General features: G+C 43.7%; 1 protein-coding gene and 1 pseudogene across 5 annotated transcripts in view; one reads left to right on the forward strand and one right to left on the reverse strand.

Annotated features, from left to right (window-relative positions):
• Window positions 1–19,718, reverse strand: part of LOC149148917 (mediator of RNA polymerase II transcription subunit 22a-like) — a 175,179-nt gene that overhangs the window by 76,040 nt on the left and 79,421 nt on the right. The gene's annotated exons all lie outside the window — the stretch shown is intronic.
• Window positions 19,175–19,693, forward strand: LOC149148918 (secreted RxLR effector protein 161 pseudogene; annotated as a pseudogene).

Here is a 19,718-nt window from a genome sequence, read left to right on the forward strand (position 1 = left end):
AGTTCCAAGGTAGGATGGCAAATCAATTGTGGGATCAAGTTGGGTGTACAAGGTCAAGCATGCAACTAATGGGACTATGGAGAAGTGTAAGACTACATTCGTGGTTAAAGGGTTCTCTCAAGTTGAACAAATTGACTATGATAAGACGTTTGCACCAATGGCCCAATATTCGTCCATTTTGACTATTTTAGTGATTGCAACACAGATGGAGTGGAGGATCCACCAAATGGACGTGAAGATCGCCTTCCTTAACGGAGTTGTTGAGGAAGAGATATATGTTGAGCAGCCAAAGGGATTTGAGACTTTCAACAGAGGAATTCATATTTGCAAGTGTGGAGAGCTCTTTATGGGCTCAAGTAGGCATCAAGGTCATGATATGCCCACATAGACAACTACCTTCTCTCATCCTTGTGTTGTATGTTGATGATTTGATATTAGAAAGGGGCGACAAGCTCATCCGTGATTGCAAGAAAGATCTTGAAGAGGAGTTTGAGATGAAGGATATAGGGTTGATGCACTATTTCCTTGGGTTGCAGGTGTTGTCACCTTCTGAAAACAGAGTTCCAGTTGTACAAAGAGTACCAAAGAACATAGAGGTTTGCATCCATCTTCCAAGCCACAGAAGCTCTCAAAGCTAAATCATACCCTCTCCATTGGATAGTGTTCGGAATAAGCTTTCCAACAGTAGGTGGAAGTCCAAAAACGGACTCCTGGATCAGAAGTTAGAGCAAATTGAAGATACCCTTTCAAAGCCAGAAAACAAAGGAAAAATGGCTAAGGGTCAAGCTCATCGCAAATCGCAAGCGGTGCTTTTCTGAAACAGTAGCAGGGGAAGGCAGCAAAATCTGCAATCGGTCGATCGCCAATAATCACAAATCGCAAATCAGCGGGTCCCAAGGCATGGCGCATCGGCTTATCGGCGATCAGAGGGCCCAAGGCACAGTCTATCAGCTTATAGGTTGTAGGAGGTCCCGCATATCGGACTTCCTGTAACATCGAAGGTCTTGCAATATCAGCGATCGGCGATTCTAGATGGGACCGGGTTTAAAAACACTGCAAAGTGGAGAAGTCCCGATAAAGTGTAAAGCGTCGGGAGGGGCCGAAAACCATTTAACAAAGGATTGCAATGAAAAACAAGGTCGGGCAGGCCCTTTTCTCTCTCCACTAGGGGGCCACGTGACAGAATACCATTGGTCCCTATGAATCCACATGGCTACTAACGTCATCATGACATGGCAGTACAGAGATGACATGGCAGTATGGAGGACACATGGCACGCTGATCTAGCATTTTCAAGGACTTAAGGGGACATTTTCGCAAATCGGCAATCACATAAAGCAAAGTCCCTCCTCCACTGAAATCCCTTCCGACTTGCGATTGCGACATGTGGGAACTCTTCCAGATGCGACATTTTATATAATAGATTTAAAGGGTTTCCGGGTCCGTCCCTTTTCAAAGTCCGCATATTAATTAAACACCCCCATCTCTGGACAGCCTAGATTGACTCTGCCCAGATCGATGGCTCCTAGGCCTTTTCACCCCCCGCCATGTTTCCCATTATCAGCGGGGGGGGTCCAAAAAAGCGATTTCCCCATCAGGCCCTGCCGCTACGTTTCCCTTTCATATTATTTCGCAACCCCCCCCCCTTCACTTACCACTTCCGCTCATGCCCCCCTCCGAAAACCACTCATCCTCACACTCTCTCGCCAATGGTCCCGCGTCCTTTTTCCACCTATCGCTCGGCTCCACATCAATTGACCGTTACATCCTCCCAGTTACGTCACCCTCACTTACGTTCCACCTCCACTCCCCTACTACCACGACCAAGTAGTGCAAAACTTTAAAAGGCGGGGTGGGTCGGCAGTTGTGGCATTTAATAAAGGAGATGGAGCATTCAAACTCGGCATCGATAGACCCAAAGAAGCCCCTTGTGACACGATATCCAAGTTGACACTAACAGAAGCAAACAAGGACTTAGTAGCTCGGGACGACTTGATTATCCAGGACGGTGCCCCCATAAGAGGGAAGACGAAGTACCGCTCAGGGTCCTCTGCTTCAGTACTGCTGCATAAAACTGATAGCACCCACTCCCAGCTTTAAAGGATGAATGCTTCAAGCAGTAAAGGCAGAAGCAACAGGAGTCAACTAAGTAACACAAGAGGCCAGACCGTGAGCAAACTTCAACCTAAAACATCGGCGATCACCGCGATGGGCACGGAGATATTTTATTAACGTGTTCATCTAATTGTTTACTAATTCGTTATCCTGTAATGTGCTGCCCTTTAATGATGCAATTAATATTTTGTAATGTTTTTGGACCATCGAGCCATCCCTAGCCGAGACAACTAGTCGATCTGACAGCTAAGACTCGGCAAAAGATATTTTGTTGTAACGAATGTTCAAACGCTCCCCTCTCCAGATAAATAGGGAGAAGCAACACTTTACAAAGGTTCAAAATTCTTAAGAAAGAACTACATGTATTTTCAGACTATATGACTTTATGATACAGATCTTTCAGAATATCAAGTAGATGGCGGTGATTCCCCCTTCGAGTATTACAGTATGTTATCCCTCTGTTAAAACCCATTATGTTCATGTTTCTTCTCTGAATTCATGCAATCATAGCTGCTAAAAATATTTCATACTTTCTCACATATTCATTTGTATTGACTTATTAATGCATGTACCTGTATGGATTATTGAGATTATATCTTTAAAATTGCACTACATGAATCATAGCATTTAGTCTCTCTTTTGTCCGGTATATCTACCCGTAGCTCAAATAAGTGTAGAAATTCTTAATGCGTCAAGCTCTATGTGTTAAATGTAGAATTCTTGATGCTTTAAGGTCTATGTGATGAGTTGCTCTTCCTTCTTATCCTCTCTCATTGCTCTATAAAATCTTATTAAACCGTAAGTCATTGAACTACTCAGCCTCCACTATTTTATGCACATATTTCTGTGAATTGCATATGTGAAGAAGTACCAGAAATACACGACTTATACCATTGGATGAATGAACCAACCCACTGCTTTCAATATATATATATATATATATAGGATATATGTGATGTCTCCATCTTCTTGAGAATCATTTGAGACACACAAAACCTAGATGTGCCCAAGCACTGGTCTTGTAAGCAATCCAAGGTTGTCTCTGGGAGCGACAACATCTTCTGGCGCTGTTGTCGGGGAACGTATTGAAGGATTTTTCCCCTGGGATATGACAAGTTGAGCACTCTTTGTGTAGGTGAGCAAAGACGTTCTGATTGCATCCACATCACCTTGGCGACTCCACAAACCCCATTATCATTCATCATCCTGGCTTTTAAAAAGCCTCACACTCGCTCAGATACCTCTCAGCAGAAAGCCCCATTTGTATCTGACCCAGAGAAATTAATTTTCAGGAAAGTCTAGAAGGAGAAAACTCCTACTACCTGCGCTACCATCCCATCAGTCTTTGAAGCTTCCTCATCCAGCTCTCAACCCATTGTTACTCACTACTCAGGATTTACTCCTAAAACCCTTACATACCCTGCTTTCAGTCTAGCCACTCCTACCACTATGTTTTTGGCCCAAGTTCCTCAGGCAAATCTCAATCCCGCTCTTTTAGTTCAGATGGTTGTTCCAGGTTTTCCGCTGAATAAATATGCCCCTCTTGATTTACCTCATCCCCTAAGTGTTATGCCCCAGGACTACCTAAATCTTTTGCCTAGGTTCAATGGGGAGGATGAAAACACTGAACAAAGACACATCAAAGCCTTTTGTTCTTTTGCTGAGAATCTAAACGTAGAACAATTGGATGTGGTCCTAAGACATTTTGTACAATCCCTTGATGGAGAAGCCAGAAAATGGTTTAAAGCCCTACCCAATGCCTCCATCACTACCTGGGAGGAACTTGAAAACTCTTTCACACAAAAATGGGGTGAAAAGAGAAATCATGAGTACCTCCTCACAGAATTTAACGCTATAAGAAGCCAAAGGAGGATATCTCAGAATTAATAAAAAGGCTCAATAAGCAGTATAATAACCTGTCGGATGAGACAAAGCCTACTCCAGCTGCTGCTCGAGTAGCTTTTTTGGGAGCCATTGAATCTGACTTTGGTTTTACTCTAAGGGAAAGGAAGTCACTCACTTTAAATCAACTCCAAATCTATGTGCTTGAGGTGGAAGCAAATTTCACCTCAGCCGGGAAGTTAAGAGGAAAGCGGGAACCTACTGAGAATAAAAGAAGGAAAGAAGAGGCATCCTCCTCCAGTCAAGCTAAAGAATCACCAAACTTGAAGTGGGATGAACTAGATAAACTCATCAGGAGTTTATCACATAAGGTTGGAAAGCTTGAACTCAAGAACAAGAGTCTCTCCAAACAGAATGCTCAAGGCAACAACCGAGGTTATAACCTAGAGTATAGAAGGCCTCCATTACAGATACTTCCAAGGGAAAGAAAGGAACAGCTCGATCAAATCCCTCATCCTCTATATTTGGAAGATGATTCTGATGAACAATTGTCAGATACACATGAGATGCAAGGAAACTTGTATTCGCTTTCTCTGAAGAAGAACATGAAAATATGGTTCACCAAGAGACCAATCATGATAGAGAAGCAACAGCAAATGAGGAGGATATAGATTATTATTGTAAACAGTTTGTGGATTTCATGCAGGCACAGCTACACCAAAGGTATGACCTAAGATCTTCAAGAAAGAGATCGAGGGAACCAGAACAACTAGAGGGAACTACTCCCCAAGATATTCCCCCAATACCAGATAAAGGGAAAGGTAAGTTGAACACTGAATCTTCCAAGATAAAAGTCTCATCAAATAAAGAAAGCAATAGTTCCGAGGGGCACAGAAAAAGAGGCACCTTTTCTACTAAAAACTGCCAGTGATAAGGAAGGAGAAGCAGAGCCAGGAGGTATAGAAAAAGTCCAACTTGCATTCAATCTTCAGAAGGAACTTGAAAAGGTAAAGATTCATGTCCCTCACTTATAAAGCTCAAGTATCTCAATTCATGCTTCCATCCACCTCTTCACCCACCCATGATTGTTTAAACCTTCAAGAAGAGAGGCCAATGGTTGTTTTTGGGCCGCATGTGGAAGAACTTGATCCTTCTACTGCACCCTTCTATGTGACCCTGGTAATCCATGACCTTTTATTGCATAATTGCATGTTGGACTCCGAAGCCTCACACAATCTCATGCCATTAGCAGTGATGGAATAGCTTGGCTTGCAGATCACCAGGCCCTACAAGGACCTATACTCCTTTGACTCTAAGAGGGTCAAATGTTTAGGAATGATAAAAGATCTGGTGGTAAACCTGGCTCAGATCCCTGTGAAGAGCATGGTAATGGACATAGTAGTGGCGGATATCCCCACTCGGTTTGGCATGATTCTATCCAGATCTTGGGGTTCCAAGGTAGGGGTCTCTATCAAGTTAGATCTAACTTATGCCACTATTCCCACGTTTGGAAGCGAACAAAGAAAGTTGTACAAAGAGTCCAAGTTTGTAAAAACTGTGACCCCAGCTAAAGGCTCAAAAAACTCCCCAATGCATGGAAAAGAAAGCAACCTCTCCTCCCTGTTCCTAGAAGAAGATGAGACCATCTTAGAAGAAACATCAGTAGACCTAACAAGGTAGTTAGAACACCAACACAGAAAGGAAAACAAAGTATGGAAATTATACTTTGATGGAGAAAATTCCAAAGAGGGAAATGGAGCAAGAGTATTGTTGGTATCTCTTGAGGTCAGCCTTGATACCCCTCGCATTCAAGCTGGTGTTTGAGGTGACCAACAATGTGGCAGAGTATGAAGCATTGCTCCTTGGGTTACAAATGGCAAAGAATATGAATATTGAATGCCTGACGTTCTACGGTAACTCTGAGCTGGTCGTAAGGCCGATCAGTGCCAGGCCAAACACCCTAGACTGAGGACTTACCGGAATGAAGTGTGGGATTTAATTGATAACTTCTTCCTGGCCTTTAATATCCAATTTATGCCCAGAGAAGGAAACAGAATGGCTGACTCCCTTGCTATAGCGGCAAGCAGTTTCAAGCCACCTCAAAATCCGCTCCTCGGGTATGAGGTAGAAATCAGATACAAACCCTTAACAACTGATAATGTCAAGCACTGGCAGGTATTCAAGGACGACGAGCAAGTGAAAAGATTCACGGAAGTCATTGGGGAGTTCGCTAAATCCACCATCGATCAAGAAGAAGAGAAAGAGGCAGATCAAGAAACCACTTCGTGGGAAGACACAGTGGTTGGGCGCAAAATTCTGCAACTAAAAGGGAATACCATCCCTCATGGACTAGTCCCACTGGAAAGGCTTTTTAATAAGGATGACATAGCCTCCAAACCAATGGCTCCAGAGATAGACGATCAAGTAGAAGATTGCAATATCGGCTCAGAGGAGGAACCCCAAATGATCAAGCTATCAAAAGGAATCCCCTTGCAATACAAACAAAGGTATTTAAATCTATTCAAAACCTACAAGGATGTTTTTGCTTGGTCTTATGAGGATTTGAAAGCATTTGATACTAACATCATACAGCATAAGATTCCTTTAAAGGGTGGAATAAAACCATGCAAGCAGAAACTCAGGCAGATAAATCCACTCTTACTCCCCTCCATTGAAAAAGAAGTGAGGAAGCTGCTACAGGCAAAGATCATAGTGCCTTTAAGGTACTCTGAGTGGGTGGCCAACTTAGTCCCTGTCCGGAAAAAGAACAGAGAAATAAGGCTATGTGTAGATTTTCGGAATCTAAATAGGGCATCGCTGAAAGACAACTACCCGCTGCCTAAGATGGATTATATATTGCAGAAGGTGGTTGGCTCAGTCAGAATGTCCATGATGGATGGGTTCTCTGGTTACAACCAAGTGGCAGTCCACCCTGATGATCAGAAGAAGACTTCTTTCACCACCCCGTGGGGAACATTCATGTACGCTCGCATGCCTTTCGATCTTATTAATGCAGGGGCCACATTTCAGAGAGCTATGGACATAGCTTTCGTAGGGGAGCAAGACAAATTCATGGTGGTTTATTTAGACAATATCATAGTCTTTTCTAACACTGACGAAGAGCACATCCTCCACCTAAAGCTCCCTTTTGAGAAATGCAATAGGTATGGTCTTTCTTTGAATCCTAAGAAATCTCAGTTCGCCCTAAGTGAGGGGAAGCTAATAGGACACATAGTAGCACAGGAAGGTGTGAAGATCAATCATAAACAAGTCGAAGCTATCAGTCATATTCCTCTACCCAGGAATAAGAAAGAGGTCCAAGCCTTTTTGGGGAGAATAAATTTCTTGAGTAGGTTCATACCCAACTATGCAGAAATAGTCAAGGGTATTACGAACATGCTTAAGAAGGAAAATGAAGTCAAGTGGACCCCTACCCTCGAAGATCCTTTCATTAGAATTAAAGAAGCTTTGGCCTAGGGAAAAGTGTCCAAAAGAATTTAATTTTTCTCCTAAAGTGACTTTATAATTTTATAAAGTTAAATCTAATTTAAAAGTGACTTTAAGTGATAAAGTTATTAAGTCTAATTTTAAAGTGACTTTTATAAAGTCAATGAAAAATTAGAAAGGAAAAGTGACTTTGGAAATAAATGACTAAGTGGGTCTTTATTAAAGTGGGGTGAATTAAAAAATAGAAAGTGAGATTTAAATGAACATTTAATCTCAACCATTGATCTAAATCTATTTTAGCCATTGGATTTAGAGATCACCCAAAAGTCACTTGGATCACCCAAAAGTCACTTGGAGTTATATTAAAGGAGGAAAAGGAGGAAAAGGTCATTCATTCTTTCATGAGCAGATTGGGAGAAGGAGAGCAAGAGAGCAAGAGAGATTTCTGAGCAGGAAGGAGAAGGAGACAGCAGCTTGGCACACATTCCAAAGCAGCAGTTGAGCAGATTTGTACAGCTGATTCAGCACATAGTGAAAGGCAGATTTTTGCACAAAAATCGAGGAGCAGTTTGCTGATTTTTCTGCACACAAAACGGAGGTCGTACAGCATTTATTACTGTCTTGTTTGCTGTAATTTCCAAATTGCTGTGAGGCACGGGAAAGGAGATAAGTTGTAAATTTGCTTGCTGATTTTTTGCTGAATAATTCTCACTGTAAAAAAACAATTTTCAGAAATAAAGAAGAGCTCTCAAACTAGTTTTCCCCAAGAGTTGTAGGGGGTTTTTCCAGGGTCAAGTTGACCAAAAATATCAGTGTTTTAATGTGTTTTAATGGCTGTTTTTAATTGCTGATTTTTAATTCTACAATTTCCAGCATTCTGAAAAATTTCCAGAATTTGTGTTTTCAGCAATATTTATTTTTTTCAGTCTGTTAAATGTATGGTTATGGGAATGGGCATTTAACTACATGGGAGAAATAAGGAGAAACTGAAAACCGGGGTGGGAAAACAGAAATTTTTACATGGTATCAGAGGTTGAGTGCTGAAGGGCAGTTTGGGACAGCAAAAGGAAAAATTACAGTTGCTGATTTTTCACTCAGAAAATTCCAGCAAGCTGATTTTTTCATAAACAGCAGTTTTATCTTTACTACAGCAGTGCTATTTTTCAGTTTTAGGACAGCAGGATGTCATTGGGATTGAGGGTGGAGGATAGGCTGGATGGGCATATAAATTACAGCGTTTGGAAGGAGAGAATGCAGAGTATCTTTGAGGAGGCAGAAGTCTGGGATATCATGGTGCATACAGCACAGAACCCTGTTGTTGTGCCCACTGATGTTACTCAGTTGGCTGAGTATAAAAAGAAGAACAATAAGGGTAAGAGGCTGATTCTAGACGGAATCAAAAACCATTGCATTCCTCATGTGAGAGGAAAGAGCAATGCCCATGAGATGTGGACAGCATTGTCCAATCTCTACCAGAGTACCAATGAGAACCGGAAGATGGTCCTGAAGGAGAAGCTGAAGAACATTAAGATGGGTAATGATAGTGCAGCTGGATATCTCACAAAGATTACCAATGTGAGAGATGAGTTGGCAGCGATTGGAGAGGCCATTCCATCCACTGAGTTGGTGCGTATTGCAGTGAATGGTCTCCCCCGTTCATGGTTGAACTTTGCTGATGGGGTTTGTGCACGTGAGACCCTTCCCACATGGGAGAGGTTTTGGGATGATTGCATTCAGACAGAGATCAGGAAAGGACAGCTTGGGGCAGCCAAGCCAGTTGAGCAGGATGAGGATGTAGCATTGGTGGCAGGAGGCAAGAAAGGCAAAGGGAAGAAGCAGGCTTCCACAAGCAGTGGTGGGGGCAAAGGCAAAGGTAAAGGTAAACCGGGGAACACACAGAAGGACTATTCCAAGGTGAAGTGTTGGAATTGTCAAAAGATGGGACACTATGCAGTTGTGTGTCCGGAGAAGAAGAAGAAGAAGGGAAAGAACCAGGACGTGGCAGCTTCAGCTGAGATTGAGGACTTTGCAGGTCGTTTTGACCGGGAGTTTGCGTTCACTACATGTGAGTCCTCTAGTGCAGGATCACCTGCCACACAGGTTCAGAGGGAGCATGCTTTTCCCTCGATTAGCGGAGCATCTACAGGTATTTGGTATGTGGACAGTGGGGCTTCACGTCACATGACAGGAGTCCGTGAGTACTTCTCAGAGCTTTCAGAGAGTGGCACTGATATTGAGGTAGTACTCGGTGATGACAGAGTTGTTAGAGCAGTCGGGGTGGGGACAGTGACATTTCAGAGGGAGTCCAAACCTCCCTTGAAGGTGTCAGAGGTTCTTTATGTGCCAGGGATGAGGAAGAACCTCATATCCGTCTCAGCTTTGGAGGACAGAGGATATGACGTACTGTTCAGGGGAGGACAGGTGTTGATGTATCCCAGGGACACTCCAGCTGATTCAGCTAGAGTGATAGGTGTACGCCATGCAAAGGTGTACAAGTTTGCATTTCAGCCCCTTTTGGCATTGAGCAGTAGTACCGACAGCAGAGCTAGCAGTTCTGAGCTGTGTGAGATTTGGCACCGCAGGATGGGACATATGTATCATGGAGCCTTGAGGACATTGCGGGAGATCACTACAGGGGTGCCAGATTTCAGTACTGATCACTTTGATACTTGCAGAGGTTGTGCGATGGGCAAATTTGCCAAATCCCCTTTTCCCAGCAGTGACAGCAGAGCGACGGGGATACTTGATTTGATTCATTCCGATGTGAGCGGTCGGATGTCTCATGTTTCCTTGAGTGGGTATGAGTACTATGTTTTATTCATTGATGATCACTCCAGGAGGACCTGGATTTATTTCTTGAAGACCAAGAGTGAGGTCTTCAAGCGGTTTCAGGAGTTCAGAGCTCTTGTGGAGACACAGACAGGCCGAAAGATCAAGTCCTTGAGGTCGGACAATGGAGGAGAGTACACCCTTGGAGAGTTTGTTGACTATTGTGCGGAGGCAGGCATTAGGAGGGAGTTCACTGTTCCATACAACCCCCAGCAGAACGGGGTTGCGGAGAGGAAGAACAGATCCATCATAGAGGCTGCCAAAGCTATGTTACATGATCAGGGGTTGCCATTGTTCTTGTGGGCAGAGGCCTGCAACACAGCTGTTTACTTGCAGAACAGGAGTCCGCATCGTGCCTTGGGGCACATGACTCCGGAGGAGGCTTTCTCTGGGAAGAAGCCTGATCTTGGTCATCTTCATATCTTTGGATGCATTACATACTCCTATATACCCAAGGAGAAGAGGACCAAACTAGAGCCCACCGCAGAGAAGGGTATCTTTGTGGGCTACAGTGAGACCTCAAAGGCCTTTCGGATTTACATTCCTGCACAGAGGAGAGTTGTTGTCAGACGGGATGTGAAGTTCGAGGAGGACAGGGCCTTTAGGAGGTCACGGGAGTTAGAGTATCTGGATCAGCCAGACCCTCAGCAGCAGTTGAGTCAGTCGCAGGGATCCAGTGGGCAGGGATCAGGAAGATCCGGAGGTACATCTATGAGGATGTCAGGTCCGTCAGTGAGCAGTGGCTCATCGAGCCAGAGGGGTGGTGCTCCGGGCAGCATGCAGAGTAGTTCACAGAGCAGTTCACTAGGGAGTCCACTGATGGACAGTTCACACGGTACCTCAGCTTCTACAGGTTCAGGTGCAGGCAGGAGGACAGCAGACAGACAGTCAGGAGTTCAAGCTACTGATGATGATGAGGAGGAGGAGTTTCATTCTCCGGTGGAAGAAGTGCGCTCAGGGAAGAGGAAGCCCAAGTGGCTTCAGGACACCTTGAGAGATGCCACATCTGTTGCTGAGCCGAAGAGGCCGGTCAGAGAGAGTAGACCACCTGAGAGGTTTTGTAGTTATATGGCGATGGTTACCAGCATCCTTGACTCTGAGCCTTCTAGCTATGAGGAGGCAGCTAGCCAGCAGGTCTGGAGAGAGGCCATGCAGGAGGAGTATTCTTCTATCATGAAGAATGATGTTTGGGAGGTGGTGCCGAGGCCTGAGGGCAAATCCGTGGTTACTTCCAGATGGCTTTACAAGGTAAAGCATGCTGCAGATGGCAGCATTGAGAAATTCAAAGCGAGGTTTGTGGCTAGAGGGTTCTCCCAGGTAGAGGGAATTGATTATGAGGAGACCTTCGCTCCCGTGGCTCGATATACTTCGATCCGCTCCATTATATCGATAGCAGCAGAGATGGGTGGAAGATCCACCAGATGGATGTGAAGACCGCATTTCTCAATGGCTTCATACAGGAGGAGGTGTACATTGAGCAGCCACAGGGCTTTGAGGTGCATGGGAAGGAGTCCCATGTGTGCAGATTGAAGAAGGCCCTTTATGGCCTGAAGCAAGCTCCCAGAGCTTGGTACTCCAGGATAGATGCATACTTGCAGGGGATGGGTTTCACAAAGAGTGAGGCAGATCCGAACCTTTACTTTATTGTGATTGGTGAGGAGCCTCTCATTCTGGTGCTGTATGTGGATGACTTGATCATTACAGGTGCAGAGAGACTCATAGAGCACTGCAAGAGAGATCTTGCGGCGGAGTTTGAGATGAAGGACATCAGCTTGATGCATTACTTTTTGGGTTTGGAGGTGTGGCAGGAGGAGGGGCATTTCTTCCTGGGGCAGGGGAAGTATATTGTGGACATCCTTAGCAGATTCCACATGGAGGATTGTAGACCCATGTCGACACCGATGATCACCAACTGGAAGAAGCTTCATGCTTCGGATTCCGAGTTGGTGGATCCCACATTGTACAGGCAGCTGATTGGTTCCTTGATGTATTTGGTCAACACTAGACCAGATATCTGTTTTGCAGTCAACACGATGAGTCAGTTTATGTGTGAGCCTAGGAAGGTTCACTGGGTGGCTGCAAAACACATTTTGCGGTACTTGCAGGGGACAGTGGATTATGGTCTGGACTACAGGCAGGGAGATGGAGTGAGATTGGCAGGATACACTGATTCTGATTGGGCAGGTTGTGCTTCTGATAGGAAGAGCACTTCAGGGTGTTGTTTTGGGTTGGGTTCAGCAGTAGTGTCATGGTTCAGCCGGAAGCAGCAGTCAGTAGCACTGAGTTCAGCGGAAGCAGAGTATATGGCAGCCAGTCTAGCTAGTTGTGAGGCCATCTGGCTTCGCAAGATGTTGTTTGGCTTATTTGGTCAGTCGTTGAGACCTTCAGTGATTTACTGTGATAATCAGAGTTGCATTAAACTCACGGAGAATCCAGTATTTCATGACAGGTCAAAGCATATCGGGATCAGATATCATTTCATCAGAGACTATGTTCAGAAGGGAGCTGTGAAGCTTGAGTATATTTCCACTGATGAGCAGGTTGCAGATATCCTTACCAAAGCCTTACCACGGGGCAAGCATGTCTACTTCAGAGACAAGATGGGTGTGGTGAGGAACACCTTCCTCGGTAAGAGGGAGTGTTGAAATTTGGTACCGGAGGACAGGTGGTTCCCTTAGGCTTTGATCTTTGGCCTAGGGAAAAGTGTCCAAAAGAATTTAATTTTTCTCCTAAAGTGACTTTATAATTTTATAAAGTTAAATCTAATTTAAAAGTGACTTTAAGTGATAAAGTTATTAAGTCTAATTTTAAAGTGACTTTTATAAAGTCAATGAAAAATTAGAAAGGAAAAGTGACTTTGGAAATAAATGACTAAGTGGGTCTTTATTAAAGTGGGGTGAATTAAAAAATAGAAAGTGAGATTTAAATGAGCATTTAATCTCAACCATTGATCTAAATCTATTTCAGCCATTGGATTTAGAGATCACCCAAAAGTCACTTGGATCACCCAAAAGTCACTTGGAGTTATATTAAAAGAGGAAAAGGAGGAAAAGGTCATTCATTCTTTCATGAGCAGATTGGGAGAAGGAGAGCAAGAGAGCAAGAGAGATTTCTGAGCAGGAAGGAGAAGGAGACAGCAGCTTGGCACACATTCCAAGGCAGCAGTTGAGCAGATTTGTACAGCTGATTCAGCACATAGTGAAAGGCAGATTTTTGCACAAAAATCGAGGAGCAGTTTGCTGATTTTTCTGCACACAAAACGGAGATCGTACAGCATTTATTGCTGTCCAGTTTGCTGTAATTTCCAGATTGCTGTGAGGCACGGGAAAGGAGATAAGTTGTAAATTTGCTTGCTGATTTTTTGCTGAATAATTCTCACTGTAAAAAGACAATTTTCAAAAATAAAGAAGAGCTCTCAAACTGGTTTTCCCCAAGAGTTGTAGGGGGTTTTTCCAGGGTCAAGTTGACCAAAAATATCAGTGTTTTAATGTGTTTTAATGGCTGTTTTTAATTGCTGATTTTTAATTCTGCAATTTCCAGCATTCTGAAAAATTTCCAGAATTTGTGTTTTCAGCAATATTTATTTTTTTCAGTCTGTTAAATGTATGGTTATGGGAATGGGCATTTAACTACATGGGAGAAATAAGGAGAAACTGAAAACCGGGGTGGGAAAACAGAAATTTTTACAATTGAAGCCCCGGTACTAGTCAGCCCAAACTATTCAGCGCCTTTCTATATCTTCTCTTTTGCTTCTCCGCATACTACTGCCGCATTTCTGCTACAAAATAATAAAGATGGCTATGAACAGCCCATCGCCTTCTTCAGCCATGTCCTGAGGAATGTTGAGCTGAAATCTAACATCTTGGAGAAACAAGCCTATGCACTAGTCAAGGCTTTGAAGGCATTTCGTATGTATGTGCTACAATCAAAAATCACAGCATTTGTCCCAACGACAACGGTCAAGGACATCCTGGTGCAAGGAGACAGCGAAGGAAAAAGGGGTAGGTGGATATCAAAGATACAAGAATATGAGCTAGACATAAAGCCTACTAAACTCATAAAAGGCCAAGGGTTGGCAAAGGTTTTATCTAAATCTAATTGCTAAGCTCTAGGGATTAACCTGATAACAGAGGAAGGCAGACCAGAGGATCATCAGAACAGGATTAAAACATCCGAGCAGAATATCTATGCTAAATATGAGGGATCACTCTGGTATAAGAACATCATTCATTATCTCTTATTCCTGAGGTACCCTCTGGGGCTGGACCAATCCAAATACAGAACTCTGAGATTGCAAGTGCAAAAATGTATCATATCCAATGGTCAACTCTACTGGAAGGACTCCGTGGGATTTTTGCTTCTATGTTTGGTAGAGGGCGAAACCCATAAAGTGGTTAAGGAATTTCATGGACTTTGTGGAGGTCATTACAGCTGGAAGACCACAACACACAAAATCCTCAAGGCAGGATTCTACTGGCCTACATTGTTTGGAAATCTTCATTCCCAGATCAGGTCGTGCCAGAAATGCCAAGTGTTTGCTGAGAGACAAAAGCTTTCTCCTCTTCCCCTGATTCCAGTGCATGTGGAAGAACCTTTCAGACAGTGGGGACTAGACTTCATAGGAGAAATAAACCCACCATCCAGTGGTCAACACAAATGGATATTAACAGCCACTAATTATTTCACCAAGTGGGTAGTGGCCATCCCAGCCAGAAACGCTACAGACTCGGTGGTAATTAAGTTTATGGACGAGAACATATTATCTCACTTTAGTTGTTCTATCAAAATTATCACTAACAATGCTCAGGTCTTCAAATCTGCCAAATTCACCAACTTCTGCCAGAAATTCAATATCATTATCGAGCACTCCACTACCTACTATCCCCAAGGTAATGGTTTGGCTGAGTCCTCAAACAAAACCATGGTGAAGGTGCTGAAGAAGACCATCACACAAAATCCTCAAGGCAGGATTCTACTGGCCTACATTGTTTGGAAATCTTCATTCCCAGATCAGGTCGTGCCAGAAATGCCAAGTGTTTGCTGAGAGACAAAAGCTTTCTCCTCTTCCCCTGATTCTAGTGCATGTGGAAGAACCTTTCAGACAGTGGGGACTAGACTTCATAGGAGAAATAAACCCACCATCCAGTGGCCAACACAAATGGATATTAACAGCCACTAATTATTTCACCAAGTGGGTAGTGGCCATCCCAGCCAAAAACGCTACAGACTCGGTGGTAATTAAGTTTATGGAGGAGAACATATTATCTCACTTTAGTTGTTCTATCAAAATTATCACTAACAATGCTAGGTCTTCAAATCTGCCAAATTCACCAACTTCTGCCAGAAATTCAATATCATTATCGAGCACTCCACTACCTACTATCCCCAAGGTAATGGTTTGGCTGAGTCCTCAAACAAAACCATGGTGAGGGTGCTGAAGAAGACCATCACCGAGAATCAGAGGAACTGGGACTCCCAACTGAAGTTTGCCCTATAGGCCAACCAAGTAACTCCTAAACAATCCACGGAGAAATCGCCTTTTGAGCTAGTGTATGGTAACGCTGCAGCCTCGCTGATCCAATTAGCGATGTCGGTGGCAAAGTTACTACAAGAAGCTGAGGAAGAGCCAAGTGCCTTGACACGAAGGATAAATCAATTGGTCGAGCTTCATGAAAACAGAGAACAGGTGGGGGCCAAATTGTCAAATTACCAACAAAAGATGAAATCCCTGTTTGACAAGAAGGCCAAGGATCGACCTCTTCAACTAGGAGATTTAGTTCTCCGATGGGACGTCCAACGGGAAGACAAAAGCAAAAAATTCAACCCGCTATGGTTCGGCCCTTTCAAGATTGCAGAAGAAAGAGGAAATAACACGTACATGCTTGAAAATTTGGACGGTGAATCACTAGAACTGTCGGTAAATGGTCAGTTCCTCAAACTCTATTTCCAAAACTAGAGGTACTTGTCTTGCACTCATTGTAAATACTGGTGTGTGTATTGTAATTGTTATATGAAATTTCCAGTTTATGTTGAAAATTCCACTTTCACAAAATTATCGTTTGTTTAGAAAAGACTCCATGCCCAAAGGAGAAGTTCACAGTTTGCAGGTTCTCAGCACCTTGCTAGCAAGGCACTATCCCCGGGTGGAGCCAATGTTGTCACCTTCTGAAAACAAAGTTCCAATTGTACAAAGAGTACCAAAGAACTTAGAGGTTTGCATCCATCTTCCAAGTCACAGAAGCTCTCAAAGCTAAATCGGACCCTCTCCACTGGATAGTGTTCGATATAAGCTTTCCAATAGTAGGTGCAAGTCCAAAAAGGGACTCCTGTATCAGAAGTTAGAGCATATTGAAAATACCCTTTCAAAGCCAGAAAGCAAAGGAAAAATGGCTAAGGGTCAGCCTCATCGCAAATCACAAGCGGGGCTTTTCTGAAACAGCAGCAGGGGAAGGCAGCGAAATCTGCGATTGGTTGATCGCCGATATTGCAAATCGCAAATCGGCGGGTCCCAAGGCATGGCGCATCAACTTATCGGCGAACAAAGGGCCCTGGGCACAGTGTATCGGCTTATCAATGGTAGAGAGGTCCTGCATATCGGACTTCCCGCAACATCGGAGGTCCCACGATATCGACGATCAGCGATTCTGGACAAGATCGGGTTTAAAAACATTGCAAAGTGGAGAAGTCCCGATATAGTGTAAAGCGTCGGGAGGGGCCGAAAACCATTTAACAAAGGATTGCAGCAAAAAAAAGGTCAGGCGGGCCCTTTTCTCTCTCCATTAGGGGGCACGTGGCAGAATACCATTGGTCCCTATGAATCCACATGGCTGCTGACATCATCAAGACGTGGCAGTACGGAGATGACATGGTGATATGGAGGACACGTGGCATGTTGATCTGGCATTTTCAGGGTCTTAAGGGGGCATTTCTGGGCAACACGTGTCACCTCTCACAAAGTGACACTTGGCAGTGATGACATCACCCCTCGCAAATCGGCAATTAGTGATCGCACAAAGCAAAGTCCCTCCTCCGTCGAAGTCCCTTCTGACTTGCGATTACGACATGCGGAAACTTTTCCAGATGCAATATTTTATACAATAGATTTAAAGGGTTGTCGAGTCCATCCATTTTCAAAGGAAGCCAATTAATTAAACACCCCCCATATCTGGACGACAATGATTGACTCTGCCCAAATGGACAGCTCCCAGGCCTTTTTGTCCCCCCCCCCCAACCATGTTTCCCTTTATCGGCAAGAAGGGTCCGAAAAAGTGGTTTCCCCGCCGTGCCCCGCCGCTACATGTCCCTCTCATATTATTTCGCACCCCCCACCCTCACATACCACTTACCACTCATGCCCCCCTCCGAAAACCACTCATCCTCACACTCTATCCCACCAACAGTCCCACGCCCTTTTTCCACCTATCACTCGGCTCCACGTCAACTGACCATTACATCCTCTTGGTTACATCACCCTCACTTTCGTTCCACCTCCACTCCCCTACTACCACGACCAAGTAGTGCAGAACTTTAGAAGGTGGGTCGATAGCTGTGGCATTTAATAAAGGAGATGGAGCATTCAAGCTCGGCATGGATAGACCCAGACAGGCCCCTTGTAACACAATATCCAGGTTGACGCTGACAGAAGAAAACAAGGACTTAGTAGCTTGGGAGGACTTGATCATCCAACATGGTGCCCCCATACAGAGGGAAGACGAAGTACCGCCCAGGGATCCTTTGCTTCAGTACTGCTGTATAAAATTGATAGCGTCCACTCCCAACTTTAAAGGATGAATGGTTCACGCAATAAAGGCAGAAGCGACGAGAGTCAGCTGAGTAACAATGGAGGCCAAACCGTGAGCAAAATTCAACCTGAAATATCAGCGATCACCAGGATAGGCACGGAGATATTTTATTAACGTGTTCATCTGATTGTTGACTGATTTGTCATCCTATAATGTGCCGCCCTTTAATGATGCAATTAATATTTTGTAACGTTTTTGGGCCACCGAGCCATCCTTGGCTAAGACAGCTAGTCGATCTGACAGCTAAGACTGAGCAAAAGATATTTTGTTGTAATGAATGTTCAAACGCTCCCCTCTCGAGATATATAGGGAGAAGCAACACTTTACAAAGGTTCAAAATTCTTAAGAAAAAACTACATGTATTTTCAGACTGTATGACTTTATGATACAAATCTTTCAGAATATCAACTAAATGGTCGTGATTCGCCCCTTTGAGTATTACAGTATGTTATCCCTCTATTAAAGCCCATTATGTTCATGTTTCTTCTCTGAATTCATGCAATCATAGCTGCTAGAAATATTTCATACTTCCTCACCAATTCATTTGTATTGACTTATTAATGCATGTGCCTGTATGGATTATTGAGATTATATCTTTAAAATTGGGCTACATGAATCATAGCATTCAGTGTCTCTTTTGTCCATTATATCTACCCGTAGCTCAAATAAGTGTAGACATTCTTAATGCTTCAAGCTCTATGTGTTAAATGTAGATTTCTTAATGTTTTAAGCTCTATGTGATGAGTTGCTCTTTCTTCTTATCCTCTCTCGTTGCTCTATAAAAGCTTATTAAACCGTAAGTCCTTGAACTACTCGGCCTCCACTATTTTATGCACATATTTCTATGAACTGCATATGTGAAGAAGTACCAAAAATACATGACTTATACCTTTAGATGAATGAACCAACCCATTCCTTTTAATATATATATAGAATATATGTGATGTCACCATCTTCCCGAGAATCATTTGAGACACACAAAATCTAGATGTGCCCATGCACTGGTCTTGTAAGCAATCCAAGGTTGTCTCTAAGAGCGACAATAGCAAGTATGGCAGGGTGATGGGCAGATATTCTTGGGATAGGGCAGATACACACAAGAGATTCTCAAGAGGTTCCACATGCATGATTGCAGGTCCATGACCACGCCTCTAGTCACAAACTGGAGGAAGGCAGATGCTGCCAGAGGTGAGCGAGTGGATGCCTCTCTATACAAACAACTCATAGGGTCGTTGATGTATCTTGTGAACACGCGACCATACATTTGCTTTGCGATTAACCAATTGAGCCAGTTCATGGTTGAGCCGACCATAATGTATTGGGTTGTTGCTAAGCATGTGTTGCGGTATCTTAGGGGCACAGTAGATTATGGATTGTTGTACAGGCAGGTTGATGGAGTGAATCTTCAAGTATTCATTAATGCAGATTGGATAGGGAGTTTAGTAGACACGAAGAGCACTTCAAATTGTGCTTTCAGTGTTGGGTTAGCAGTTGTTTCATGGTTTAGTAGAAAGCAGAGATCAGTGCCATTGAGCTCAGTTGAGGCCGAGTACATGGCTGCCAGCTTGGCAACTTGTGAGGCTATTTGGTTGGGGAAGTTACTTGTCGAGTTGTTCGGTCGAAGGTTGGAGCCCGTGGTCATAAACTGTGATAATTAGAGTTGCATCCAGCTCTCCAAAAATC

Source organism: Pinus tabuliformis, chromosome 9 (genome assembly GCF_031772625.1).
Source record: "Pinus tabuliformis cultivar Carrire ecotype Pingquan chromosome 9, CPIR1, whole genome shotgun sequence".
Lineage (NCBI taxonomy): Eukaryota > Viridiplantae > Streptophyta > Pinopsida > Pinales > Pinaceae > Pinus > Pinus tabuliformis.